At 38.4% G+C, this 14,353-nt stretch overlaps 1 protein-coding gene across 8 annotated transcripts in view; it reads left to right on the forward strand.

The window, feature by feature from the left end:
- KCNC2 (potassium voltage-gated channel subfamily C member 2) overlaps positions 1 to 14,353 on the forward strand; it is a 228,575-nt gene that overhangs the window by 6,144 nt on the left and 208,078 nt on the right. The window lies entirely within an intron of this gene.

Consider the following 14,353-nt stretch of genomic DNA (forward strand, 5'->3'; position numbering starts at 1 on the left):
TGGGGAAAAAGGGGGACATATGTAACACTTTCAACAATGAAGATTTTAAAAAAAGAGACAAGGAAATTTTTTTTCTCTGTCAAGAAGCACATTTTCAAAGTAACTGAAAACAAGTAAATGTGTGGGTTTATATAAAAAACTCAGGCCAGCCTTTCCCATTTGAAAAATGTATATCATAACCATTTATATTTATGACTCCAAATAAAGTAAATGCAGTTTTTAGGTCTCATATTTTTGAACTTCGGAGTCATATATCCTTTTTTATTATAGCAATCTTTAAAAATATGTCTAAGTGAAATAGTAAAGGGCACTAAAGGACTGGTAAAAGGTAAACACAGATCTCTAGAGGGAAATATATAGTGGCAACATGGTCTAAATAATAACCATCAATGTATTATATAAACAATATAATTCTGCTTGAAGTATAAAGGCCTTTTCTTTTAGAAGATTAGTCAAGATTAAAAAAATTATTGATTGATTTGAGAGAGAGAGGAAGGGAAAGAGATCATGAAGTTATTGTTCCACTTTTATGCATTCATTGGTTGTTTCTTGTATTCTTGTATGTGCCCTGACCAGGGATCAAACTCACAGCCTTGGTGTATCAGGAACCAACTGAGTTACTGGCCAGGGCTAAGATTTTTTTCTTTAATGACAGAATAGCACTGCTTTTTCCTTCTCTTATAGGTTGAAAGATGGTAATTGATTGTAATATTCTGTAGTGAATATTTTTACAGAAAGCGACTAAAATGGGAGTATTTGGGAGAGAAGAGATTAGGAGTAGAGAATATATGGAAACAGCATTGGAAAAATAGCCTGTACTGGGGTTTCTGAGACTTATGAATTAACCCTGATTTTACCATTGGATGTGTGACCTTGGAGAATTCACTTCATCTTTCTGTGTCTTTATTTTCTTTGCCTTATTCTGGGGGATGGGGGCTGGGGGTGGAAAGGAAGGGCATAATGCTTTGGGCTAGATAGAAGCTAACTTCTTTCCAGGTCCAACATTTTGAGGTTTGGATGAAAAAGATCTCTGGGGTTAGTGGTGCAGGGACAACATGTCTGCACCAATTTGGATTGTACAATAAGGAGCAACACACTGGTAAAGTAAACCAGCATTAGTTTTGTTTGTTTGTTTTTTGTATTTATAACTTTCTGCCCTTCCCGCCCCCCCACTACAGCTGTTGGTAGCTACTGCTCTAGTTACCATAGAAACAGGTTAGCACCTTGCTTCCTGTTTCCATTGAAAACAGCTTTCTCTCAACCACATATTTGATCTCAGGAAATCTTTTGCTGTGACTCCATCATGAAACCCATGAAGATGATGGGCTCTGTCATTTCCTAAGTCTCAGATTTAGTGCAGGTGTAAATCCATTTACCCACAAGCATAACTGATTAGAAAATCTCAGTTTTATTTCCATTTGAAAAGTGCCTTGTCAAAGACACCATCCTTTTCCCCTTCCTGTATCTTACACAGAAGGGAAAATCTTATTCACTTGAAGATTTACAGATATGCTTGACACATTTAAGTGTTTACAAAATAGTGTCAAATTATTCAGTTCTAGCTCTTTCATAACTCCCTTTATCAGAATAAGCATAGAGAATATAATACTGTCTAGCACAGTTTATAAGTTTATGTTTTAATGTTTTCATTAATGAATAATATTATGTATTATGTAGTGCTCCATGTTTCTCATTTGAGAAAATAGTTTTTCTATTTCAGGATATACATTTTCACATAAAAAGAAGTTATATTCATGGTTATAACATAGATCTATACTCAGAGAATCTATATAATAAAAGGGTAATATGCAAATTGACCCTAATTGCAGAATGACCAGAACGACCATTGGACCAGTCACTATGAGGCGCACTGACCGCCTCTTGGTCCCTTCCCCTGGCTGGCAGACTCTGATAGCCTCATGGACACCTGTGGTGGGGGCGGGGCCGGCGAGCGGGTGGGAACAGCCGACCTCTCGGTCCCTTCCTCTGGCCATCAGGCACCTATCACCCGATGGCGAACAGGGAACCGGGGGTGGGTGGCGGTGGGGGGCAGGGCTGGCTGCAGGCAGCTGGGGAAGATGTCCCTGATCACAGGCCAGGCCTAGGGACGGTACCTGTGCACGAATTTCATGCACTGGGCCTCTAGTATATTTATAAAGTTTTTATATGGATAAAAAATGGAAGAGACATGTAGGAGTATGGCTTAGAGTTTTGATTAAGGACATGTGTGTGTGTGTGTATGTACATGCATGTGTATTACATATATCCAAAATATATACTGTTTGGATAGGATTGTTGACTGATACATATGACAGACTTCTGGTGTTCATGAGACTTAGAGTTGGAATGAAACTGACCATCATTTGGCATAATTATCTCAATTCACAGATAAGGCAGCTGCCTTGTTCATAGCTGTGGCTATGACAGTGGCAGCACTAGAACTTAGATCTGATTTTTGATGCTCTTCCCATTCAATCTTGATTGCCTCGTCTGGACTGTTTTAACATTAGATACACACATTGTAGCCCACAGGAAGCAGTGCTCATATTAGGAATAGTTGGGGTAAGGCCTGCCCTCTTCCATGTCCTATTGTTCAACAATAGCAGGGACTTGTCACTGTCTCAGGGATTCACTTTATTTCCAGCTCTCTCTCCAGATGCGGCCTTCCATTGCTGCCTCCTCTACCAGTTCTACGTCTTATTGCTCTGTTACCTTTAAAGCTCCACACAAACCTGCCTATGCACTTATCTACTATTTTTCCCCCCTTTGGCTCACAATCTCCATGAGAAGATCCACAGAAGCCTCAGCTTCCAAACTGAGCCATGTATGGGAGTCTTTAGGAGAGATTTAGAAAATTAAGAAATCATATCTATATTCCCTTTATCCGTGTGTGTGTGTGTGTGTGTGTGTGTGTGTGTCTTTTGTGATATGTTTTTTTTCTCTTGTTTGATTATGGTCTTTGGAATTTTTAAATGCAATCTGGTTTAACCTACTGGTGATGGTTAATGTGTTTTATAGAGCATTTTCTTTTCACATGTAATTAATGTGATCAGGGAGGATTTACATAAAGATAACTGATGAATTAAAGGAGTGAAAGATGTTTGAAACTGTTAAGATCTGCAAATGAAACTGAATGTTGTGAGGTCAGTAAACAGGGCAGAAAAACTTTTCCTTGGACCTTTCTTTAGTGGACAGTTAGCCAAAGTTTGTGTTTATTTCACTGTGATGTGATATAAAGCAACATTATAAGCTTAGGGGTGTTTGAGAGGATGCATTTCATAGGAATCAAACAGAATGTGGGCCAAAGTGTTGCTGGTAATATCAGAAAAAAAAAATACTCCATAATTGCTACAGTCACTTGACTGATCTTTTCTTCTGAAAGTTGAAAATGATAAAGACATCTGTGTCATCTGATAGTTCCTCTGTGTTCCAAGTATTAAGAAAATTTTATGCAGACAATCCAGTAGTATTTTCTTCATTTTCTGTGTGAAGACCCTGGTGGGTTTGCTGTCAGATCTTAGAGCAGTGCCATTCTTTATGTATCTGACAACATTGGTGACATGTTTAAAAATTGGAGCAAAGGTCAAGATAGTTATTCTTGACATGTGTTCTCTGATTTAGTCTCATCAATGGAATTTTGAGTTATCTCTATGGAGTCAGTGCCAGAGATAAAATTATGCTATCTATTGGCTGCAGACTTTTTCTTACTTATGCTGTGCCTGTAATTTGTAAGTTGCTCACTAACTGATAAAACGCAAAGGATTATTTTAATAATATTGTTAATAAATTCAAACAGTATTGTTAATTCTAAATTTTATACATGATTATGAGTTTTTAAATAAAAACTATTTGGACCAATATAAAGTTATTAGCTGAGTAATTTGTTAGATTGGGTTTGATGAAAGGGCCAGACATTTTTCAGAACTTACGTAAAATTTGTGTCTATGTTTGCAAATTGTACAATAGAAATTCAGATATGAGGTTATGTTTATTGATTTAGGATAAAATGCTGCTTGCTAAAAGTGAATATTGTTTAATAATTAAATTGGAAACAATAGCAAAGTAATCATAGCAAAAATAAGCATCCTCACTCTTTTGACATATTAATTTGTATAAAATGAATACAATTAACATTTAGGAAAACAGAAAAATACAGTTATAGTTTGATTTATTATTTAAATTACCCTGTTTTTCTCTTGGGGTGGACAATTATGAAAATTATTAAGATATCCTTAATGAAACTTTAGGAAATTGAGTAGGAAATGGACAGAATAGAGCCTTAACTGGCACTTTTCTATGCAAACAGAATCTTAAGTAGTAAGTAGCCTTTTTCTTTTTTTAAGCTATTGAAAATTTATTATCTATCAGGCCTCAATGAACCTCTCTCAGTCATATAAAATGATTAGTGGGCGCATTAAGTTGAACAATTATCATATTTGTATCATGAAAGATAAACATTTGTGAGCTTATGCTTAATTCCTTGGTTCTTAATGGTGTTGACTGTGCTTTTATATTTAGAGTACAATGTTAGAAATACAGAATTCAAATAAATGAAAACAAACATTTTAATGCACCAATAAGCTTCAATGATATTCAAAATTGATTCATCTTAGTGTCAAAATAGGGTTATTTAATGGTTTCAATTTCTCCTGTGAGTCCATTGTTCAATTTTTAGCTGTGCATGCTATCAGTTCTTTAGTTTTTTTAAATTTAGTGATTGTTTTCAAAATCTGTTTCTATTTATGTATCAATCATTGATTTAACTCACCTCTGATTTCCCTGCCTTAGGTGGCTTCTTGGTAACATTTGTTTTCTAGAAATAAATGTAATTGTCAGAGTGCATGCCTTTGTGCTTCAGCGCTAGATTCATCAACACCCTTTTGTATTTCCTCCACCCTGGCTTGCATTAATTGGTTGATATGTGTTGTCACCAGGCATTAGTGTATTTCTTTCTTAGCTAAACAATCAGGGAGATAATCAAGCTTCAAAGATAAAGTCTTTTAAATTCCCTTGAATCCCTCAACTGATAATTATTGAACCTCAACTATTGGCTAGGACTACATTAGTATTGAGAAGGCAAGAATTTGGCATTTTCCACCAAGACACTTATATTCTGCTGGAAAAGAACTGTACATCCTTAGTTATAATAGAATGCATTAAACACTATAATGAGATATTGGTATAGTGTGGATGCACAGAAGAGAGAGGAACCCACTCTTCTATACAGAGGAGATAACATTTTAGTCAGCTCCCAGAAGGTAAGTGTTTTCCAGCAATCAAGGGGAAGATCAAGCCAGTGGCGAGCAAACATGATAGAGGATTGGCTGAGAATTCCATGCCATGTAATATGGGCCAGCAGAAGGACCAGAAGGCAGGCGAGCAGATTTGAGAAGTAGAGAGGGCTGAAACTGGGAATGAAGTAACCTCTGGGTTTATAAATGAGATTCCCTGATGAGATAGAAGATGCTTAGCCCAAGGCAGGACTGAACACTATTATTTCAGCTTATTCAAAAAGAGTAGTTTTAAAAAGTAGGTGTGCTTAGAACTAACGTAAGATGATGACTAAAAATTTCAATTCCCAGGTCTTACTCCAGGGATTCTAATTCAGTAGGATTCTATTAGGATTCAGATGAGGTGGACATTGCTGTAGTTGACTATTGGCCCAGTACATACTACTACTGTGAAGTGACTGCTCCAAAAGCAAATACAAGTTTGCAATGAGCTAGGAGAATAATCATGTTTAGACCAGTATTTCTCAAAGTACATTTTGCAGATTTGTAGTTATTCAGGATGTGAATAGGTATTGCCTCTTAAAAGAGTTTTATAGACTGATTAACTTGGAAATAAGTTTAAAGCAAAGTTAAGTAGGGTTTTTTCCTATACTAGAGGTCCAGTGCACGATATTTGTGCACTCAGGGGGTCCCTCAGCCCAGCCTGCACCCTCTCGTAGTCCAGGAGCCCTCGGGAAATGTCCAACTGATGGCTGAGTGGGCCTAAGCCAACAGTAGGACATCCTTAGCACTGCCGCGGAGGCAGGAGAGGCTCCTGCCACTGCCTCTGCGCTCGCCAAACATAAGCCCGGCTTCTGGCTGAATGGCGCTCCCCCTGCATTGAGTGTCTGCACCCTGGTGGTCAGTGCATGTCATATTGACTGGTTGTTCTGCTGTTTGGTTGATTTGCATATTAGCCTTTTATTATATAGGATAATAAAACCCTAATATGCAAATTGTTCGACCGGGAGTTCAACCACTCACTATGACGTGCACTGACCACCAGGAGTTAGCGTGGAATATGGCAGGCGTCAGCGACTCAGCACTGGCACCGGGCAGCAGTGGAGGTGCTGCCTGCTCTGATGGGCCCTGACAAGAGCTGGGCCATGGCAGGATGGTGGAGCAGGTGAGTGGGTGGCGCCAGGCCAATGTGGGTGTGAGCAGGGACCTGATTGCCCTGCCAATAGCCCTGCAGATGGCAACCAGTGGCAGTGGCGGGGGATAGGGTTGCCGCCTGGCTCCCAGGCACTGAGGGAGTTGGGTGGGGGGCCCAGCCCCGATCGATTGCCCCACAGGCGGGATGGTGGAGCAGGTGAGGGGGTGGTGCCAGGCCACAGCGGGATGTCAGGCAGGGCTGCGGGGCTGTGAGCCTAGGGTGTGAGCTGGGGCCCCATCCCTGCAGGCCACCCCGAGGAACCTCACCTGTGCACAAATTCGTGCACCAGGCCTCTAGTTTTTAATAATTATTTATTATTTTTTAAACTACAAATATTGTTAGTGTAAAAGAATTGAAAAACTGGCTCACTGCCTGACAGTTGGTTCTGAGATGGAAATGAAGTAATGCTAAGGGCTGGACTTAGCCAGCTGAGTTTTAATTCTGGTTTGACCACTTGCTGGCTGTATAATTTTCACCAAATTGCTTCTCTATACCTCCTTCTTTTTAACTGGACTAGGGAAATATTAACAGTATGTGATTCAAAGAATTGTTATGAGGGTGGACTGAGCATATTCATGTGAAAAATCCAGCATGGTGCCTGTACTATAGTGTCATTTGTATCATCATCATCCCATAGGGCAAGCATTATTATTCTGGAGGATGGTGCAGTTGTAATAAGCTACCTTAAGGAAGCCCTCTGTCATGTAGAATGTTCATGAAAAAATAATTTGTCCCTGAGATTTTTCATGTGAACGCTGAATAACTGTTGGAAAAATTATAAAAGTAATTCGATCCTTCATGAATACATAGTGACGAACTAGAACAATATCTAATATGTACATATGACATACCAGGCATTTTACAAGTGGCAAGGTCAAGGCATATCACCTGCCTTTAAGAAGTTTGTGGTCCCCTTGAAGAGAGGAATAAAAGGGAAATGATAGTGCAATGTCATGAGATCTCCAGTAGGAGTAAGCACAGGATGCTTTGGAGGTAAACATAGTCTCTCCAAGGTTGGAAAAAACTTCCCCGGGAAAGTGTGTCACTACTGGTACCAGAGGATGAAGAGGAAATAGCCAGACTTTTGAGACAGGGGGAAAAGCCTAGGCAAAGTCCTAAAAGAGGAAGAAGGCATGGCCTGTGCAAAATACTGCAAGTAATTCAGTACAGCCGCAGCACTGTGTAAGAGATGGGGAGATGTGGAGCTCGCATGTAGAGAGAGAAGCTAAGATTGGATTGAAAGGTCATCGTCTGGTGGTAATGGGAAACTTTTGAAGGATTTTAAGCAGAATAATAGCAAGCAGATTTGTAATTGGGAATACTATTCTGAATAAAGAGGGATTGGGCTGGGGAGAACGAGTGAGTACACATTTGTCAGGAGGACAACAGTTTAGCATGTGTTGACCTTAAAAATAAAAGCCAATTATTTTACCAGCAAAAATGGGTTTATTTGGGAACAGCAAAGAATTGCAATTCAGGATAAGCAAGCTACAGCAAAAGCCATAGGTAAATTCAGCAAAGGAGAGGAAGGTTATTTTATGGAGTAAATGGAGGAAGTTGGAAGAGAAAAGGGAAAGTTCAGGGAGATGACAGTTTCTCATTGGTTGAGTTGCTGGGGTACTTGATTTTTTTTTAAATTTCTTTATTGATCAAGGTATTACATATGCGTCCTTATTGCCCCATTACCTTTGCAACCCCCCACTCATGCCCTCATCCCCCTGTTGTCTGTGTCCATTGGTTAGGCTTATATGCATGCATACAAGTCCTTTGATTGATCTCTCCCCCTTACCCCTCCCCTCCCCTACCTTCCCTCTGAGGTTTGACGTTCTGATAGATGTTTCTCTGTCTCTGGATCTATTTTTGTTCATCAGTTTATGCTGTTCATTATATTCCATAAATGAATGAGATCATGTGATATTTATCTTTCTCTGCCTGGCTTATTTCACTTAGCATAATACTCTCCAGTTCTATCCATGCTGTTGCAAATGGTAAGAACTCCTTCTTTTTTACCGCAGCGTAGTATTCCATTGTGTAGATATACCACAGTGTTTTAATCCACTCATCTGCTGATGGGCACTTAGGCTGTTTCCAAATCTTAGCTATGGTGAATTGTGCTGCTATGAACATAGGGGTACATATATCCTTTCTGATTCGTGTTTCTAGTTTCTTGGGATATATTCCTAGAAATGGGATCACTGGGTCAAATGGGAGTTCCATTTTTAGTTTTTTGAGGAAACTCCATACTGTTCTCCCCAGTGGCTGCACCAGTCTGCATTCCCACCAGCAATGCACAAGGGTTCCTTTTTCTCCGCATCCTTGCCAGCACTTGTCATTTGTTGATTTGTTGATGGTTGCCATTCTGACAGGTGTGAGATGGTACCGCATTGTTGTTTTGATTTGCATCTCTTGGTTGATTAGTGACTTTGAGCATGTTTTCATATGTCTCTTGGTCTTCCTTCTGTCTTCTTTTGAAAAGTATCTGTTTAGGTCTGTTGCCCATTTTTAAATATATATATATATATATATATATATATATATATATATATATATATATATTTTATTGATTTTTTACAGAGAGGAAGGGAGAGGGATAGAGAGTTATAAACATAGATGAGAGAGAAACGTCGATCAGCTGCCTCCTGCACACCTCCTACTGGGGATGTGCCCGCAACCAAGGTATATGTCCTTGACCAGAATTGAACCTGGGACCCTTTAGTCCGCAGGCCGACGCTCTCTCCACTGAGCAAAACCGGTTAGGGCCATTGCCCATTTTTTGATTAGGTTGTTTAGCTTCCTTTCGTTAAGTTGTATGAGTTCCCTGTAAATGTTGGAGATTAAACCTTTATTGGTGATAACATTGGCAAATATGTTCTAGGAGATGCAATGTACATCTTTTCCTGTTGGGGCCTATCATTGATTATTCTTTCCTGTTGAGGACAGATTTTTCTATTATGGTCTGTAATTGACATTGAGTGTGAGAGATTTCTTCTCTGGCCTCTCTGCTCCATTTTAGTGAGGTTTCCCTTTATTAATTTTCACACATGTTAGAGATTCTGGTGACCTGATTTAAGATAGTGGCCTGAGGGATGAAGTAAAGTTGACATAGTTACATAAAATGGAATTGTTGATTGATTGAGTGCAGTGAGTGAAACAGAAAGAGAAATCAAGAATGTTCCCCTAGTTTCTGTTTGCACAATGGACAGGAAAACCTTTATAACCTCTTTTCTAATTCAAGATTCATTGGTTTTATGATTTGAAAATCTGGTTTATTAGTAGTTTTTCTTTCATTGGCTTTAACATTATAATATTTTGTATTATGTTTTGTGATTTTTCTTTTATATTTCTGGCTTATAGACAACAATTTCATAAATTTTATGATTGCAAAATAAATGCAAAGTATGCTCCTTACATTTTTTTGGTTGCAGTAAATCACCACCATAAAAAGGGAGTGAAGAATAAGAAGTCTTCTCTATAAGAAATGTCAGCTTTGCATTGTTATTTTGTTAAAGCCCAAGAAAATACTAATTTTTGTATCATTTCCCTGAAATGGAGCTGACTATTCAATGTAGTAGCTCTTTCCATCCCCTAGACCAGTGGTCAGCAAACTGCGGCTCGCGAGCCACATGCAGCTTGCGAGCCGCGGTTTGCCGCTCTTTTGACTAATGAGTTTGCCACCACTGCCCTAGACTATTCCAATAGCTTTGTTTCCCTGCTGCCAGCCTTGTCCCACTAAAATCTATTCTGCTCACAATATCTAATGAACCTTTAAAAAACAACAACAACCTGGCCAGGTAGCTCAGTTGGTTAGAGCATCATCCTGATATGCCAAGGCTGCAGGTTTGATCCTCAGCCAGGGCACATACAAGAGTCAACCAACGAATGCATAAATAAGTGGAACAACAAAGTGATGTTTCTCTCTCTCAAATCAATAAATAAAATTTAAAAATATAAATAAACAACAACAGTTCATAGCACTCTAATCTGTTCTCCAAACAGAAGTTTATCTCACATTACCTAACCACATCTTACAGAGCTCAATAGAGTTCCTAAGTTTCAGCTTCTCACTCTGCTCCAGCCACAACTTTGCTGTTCCTAGAAGTCTCCACGAATTCTCTCTCCTACGGGACCTATACTTACATCTGCCTAAAAGTTCCTGACCTACCTAAAGGCAAGGCTTCTCGGCAAATGGTTTTCAAGATTGTAATTAAATTTTATACAGCCTCCACCCTCACCCCTCCAAATGCTCAGAAATTACTGCTTTCTCAGCAATTACACACCTGACATGTCTGTAATCACTGCTCCCTTCTGTATACACATATTAGAGAAACTTACAAGCTTTCCTGTGTGAATTATCCCCAAAGCTAGGACTGCCACCTCTGGGCAAATGCATAGATCAGATTTTAATGATAGCAGGAGAGTTCTGTGATCACGTGACAATTCCATTCACATTAAAACACTTATTATTGAAGTTTTAAAATTTTATTTTATGTACAAACAGATAACATTCTGTTGTAAGGTAGATATGTTGAATGACCCATTCATGGTAGTTCATATAGTCCAATTTAATGAAGCCTATGTCCTCCGCATACTGATTGAAGCACATATTGAGGCTGTGTTTCTGGATCAGACCTTGCTGGTTTGAGCAGACATGGCAAGAACGAGAACCCTGGCCAAATTTTCTCAGATGGCTCCAGTAGAGTTGAGTTGCAGGTGACCCGACTTGCTCTGACTCCAAAAGCAGATGATAAAATTGACTAGAGATTTAAAATATGATAATAAGAATCTATACTCTAAACACTTTTAGAAATTTGCTTTAAGTAAATATGTATTTCTTTTAGATAAAAGTCCAGGAAAGAGCAAAGATTAGAGAGGAAGGAAATAAAAAATGAAAACAGGCATCACAGGAGTTACACTGGGAAGAAGATGCTGACTTCAGAACCAAGGAAGTGTAATTCCTTCTAAAACATAAATATATCATGTCATTTTCTTACTTGAAAATCTCTTTATCTCTTTCCTTTGGCTGCTACATAGCCTGATTCCTCAGGGTCTTTCCACCACCTACGCTCTTAATAATACCTCTTACAACTTCACCTGTAAAAAGTACTACTGAAGTCAGACCACATGGTTAGCCATTCCTGAGTATGAAAGATGTGTTCACATAGTTGTACATTTGCATACACTGTTGTCAGAGCTTGGAATACACCTCTCCTTCTGGATTTAACAGGCTGATTCAGTCATCTTTCAATATCGTGGATAATTATCAAGTCTTAGTTGACACCTACGTTCTCTTAAAAGCAGCTAGTTTCCTTCGCTGAGTTTCCATTTCACTTTGTAGACACAGTAAAGCACTCAACTGACTGTATTAGTTTCCCAGAGCTGCTAGAATGAATTACAGTACCCTGGATGTCTTGAAACAACAGAAATTTATTCTCTTACATTCTGGAGGCTAGACACATGATATCCAGGAGTCAGCAGGATTGGTTTCTTCTGGAGGTTCTCAGGGAGAAGCTGTTCCATGACTCTCTCCTGGCTGCTGGTAGTTGCTGGCGATCCTGGCTGCTGGTGGTTGCTGGCAATCTCGGGGTTCCTTGGCTTGTAGATTCATCACTCCAATCTCTGCTCTGTTTCCACATGCCAGTCTTCCCTGTGTGTCTTACGTCTCAGTTTTCTCTTCTTATAAAGACACCAGTGGTTGGGTTATAGCCAATAATAATCTAGTAAAACTGCATCTTAAATTTAGCTAATTACTTCTGCAAGGATGCTAGTTCAAAATAAGGTCACATTCCGAGGTTTAAGGTTGACATGAATTTTGGGGAGGTATTATTCAACCCAGCACATTGACTTTTCCTTTTCGACAACATGTTAATACATCTTTTATTTTATGATTTCTCCTTTTTGATATCAATGTAATCCCATTTAATGGATACATCGTCTTCATATATCTTTCTGAAAACACTAGTTAGGCAATTTTTAAAGTTCTATTTTAATTTCTGGTATTAACTCTGGTCCATTCATGGATTTTTAAAAAAATGTTTTCACCTTTTTTCTTTTTTATACTATTGACTTCTTCAAATATCTTTTCCTTTGAAAGATGACAGGGATGATTATGATTTTACGTGGGTAGATAGTCAGGATCATGCAGAAAGATAGGGTTCCCTTCAGGATGGGTGGGTAGAGCAGGTGGGCAAACTAGGAACACTCTCAATGTCTAAGAAAGGAAGCTTCATTTGGAGACAGGACTTCAGTGTATTTTAGTTAATGTGGAGTGACCTTCCCTGGTCTTCTTTTTTCAGTGCCCTTTGAAGAAATCTGAGGTGGTAAGAAGTTCATTTCACTTTCCTCTAACACACCAACACATCTAATTAGGAACTGTCTTCTCTTTTGATTCTCTACTTGATTTAGAAAGCTGATCTTGCTGTCCATATTCTGGGGCAAATTCTGTAGGAAGTAGGAGCTCCAAGAAGTTGTCCCACAGCCTGTTGTTCTGATTCTGGATCTCCTGGGAAGAACTGGACCAACTCCAAGAAATGCTCTCTCCTATGATTCCTCCCCCAAAAAGTCAATGCTTCTTACCTTCTTTGAGCCCTTCTTTACTTTTTATCTATTCTGACCCCCAAATACATAATTTTAGTGAAGAAATTCAAAGTCTATATATAGTGTGTGATTTTATCATTATTATAAGAAGCTTGTTAGACTAATACAAAATTCTAGAAAATTAGCACTTGGAGGACAGTGATTTGTCAACTGCCCACTGAGAATACATTTGTAAGAACATGAACTTTGATGATTTAACAGATGTTTGTAGTACTTAAAGTCCCTAAATAAAGTAACAGCATTAAGTTGAAATAATGTTTACATATTAGTGCGCTTTAATTTTTTACATAGAGACATTGCCAGTGGGACCAAATGTCTAGTCCCTATTATGTAGAGAAGCATCTGGCTAATGGTAATAGATGGCACTGATTGTCCTGTTAATTACATGGACACAAGGCCTTGACTGAAGGATGCTGTGTCCTAAGAAGAGATGCTGAAGAATGAATGTTGCAGTAGCAAGGAAATGAGACAAGGAAAGCAGGGAAAAAATAGATTGCTATTTATCACAGTATTGTTATCTCATTTCATTTTATAAAATATAAATATCCCAAGGAGAATTTCCCCCCATGCTATCTAGAATGCACTTTATCAAACCAATGCAGTATTGAAGATCAGTACATCTAAAACCTAATTATGTCCAAATATTCCCTCTGAGCTGTGACAAATAGAATGAGAAAGACATTTAATGAAATATGTATACACTATAGTGATTATACAAATAAAAGGAATGAGAAAAGCCTTCATTTATACAAACATACTACATGTATTATTTTTAGAAAAAAATATTGGAGATAGTAGATACAACTAAAAATTATCAAATACATTGTACTATTAGAACAAGTTTATATTTTTAAGATGAAGGGTCACTGTAGTTTATTTGTTTTTAAAATAAAAAGTGTTCTTAAATCATAAAAGTAAATGTTTTTATTATGAAAAATTGGAAAGGTATAGAATATAGCGAAGAAAACAGCTCTTTCAAATTTATTTTATTTTATTTATTTTTATTGTTGACACTATTGCAGATATCCCTATTTCCCCCCATTCCTTGCCTTCCTCCACCCAGTCCCCACGCCCCCTTCCCTCTGGCCATCACCACACTGTTGTCTGTGTCTATGGGTTATGCAAATATGTTCTTTGGCTAATCCCTTCACTTTCTTTCATCCAGTCCCCTCTGCCCTCTCTCCTTTGACAGTCTTTCAGTCTGTTCCTTGTGTCCATGCCTCTGTTTCTATTTTGCTTGTGAGTTTATTTTGTTCATTAGATTCCCTCTTATATCCAAAAGACTATTAAAAATAAGTATAATTGTTTCATTAAGATAATTCTAATCATAGGG

The sequence above is a fragment of the Plecotus auritus genome (genome assembly GCF_963455305.1).
Source record: "Plecotus auritus genome assembly, chromosome: 3".
NCBI classification, from domain to species: Eukaryota; Metazoa; Chordata; class Mammalia; order Chiroptera; family Vespertilionidae; genus Plecotus; species Plecotus auritus.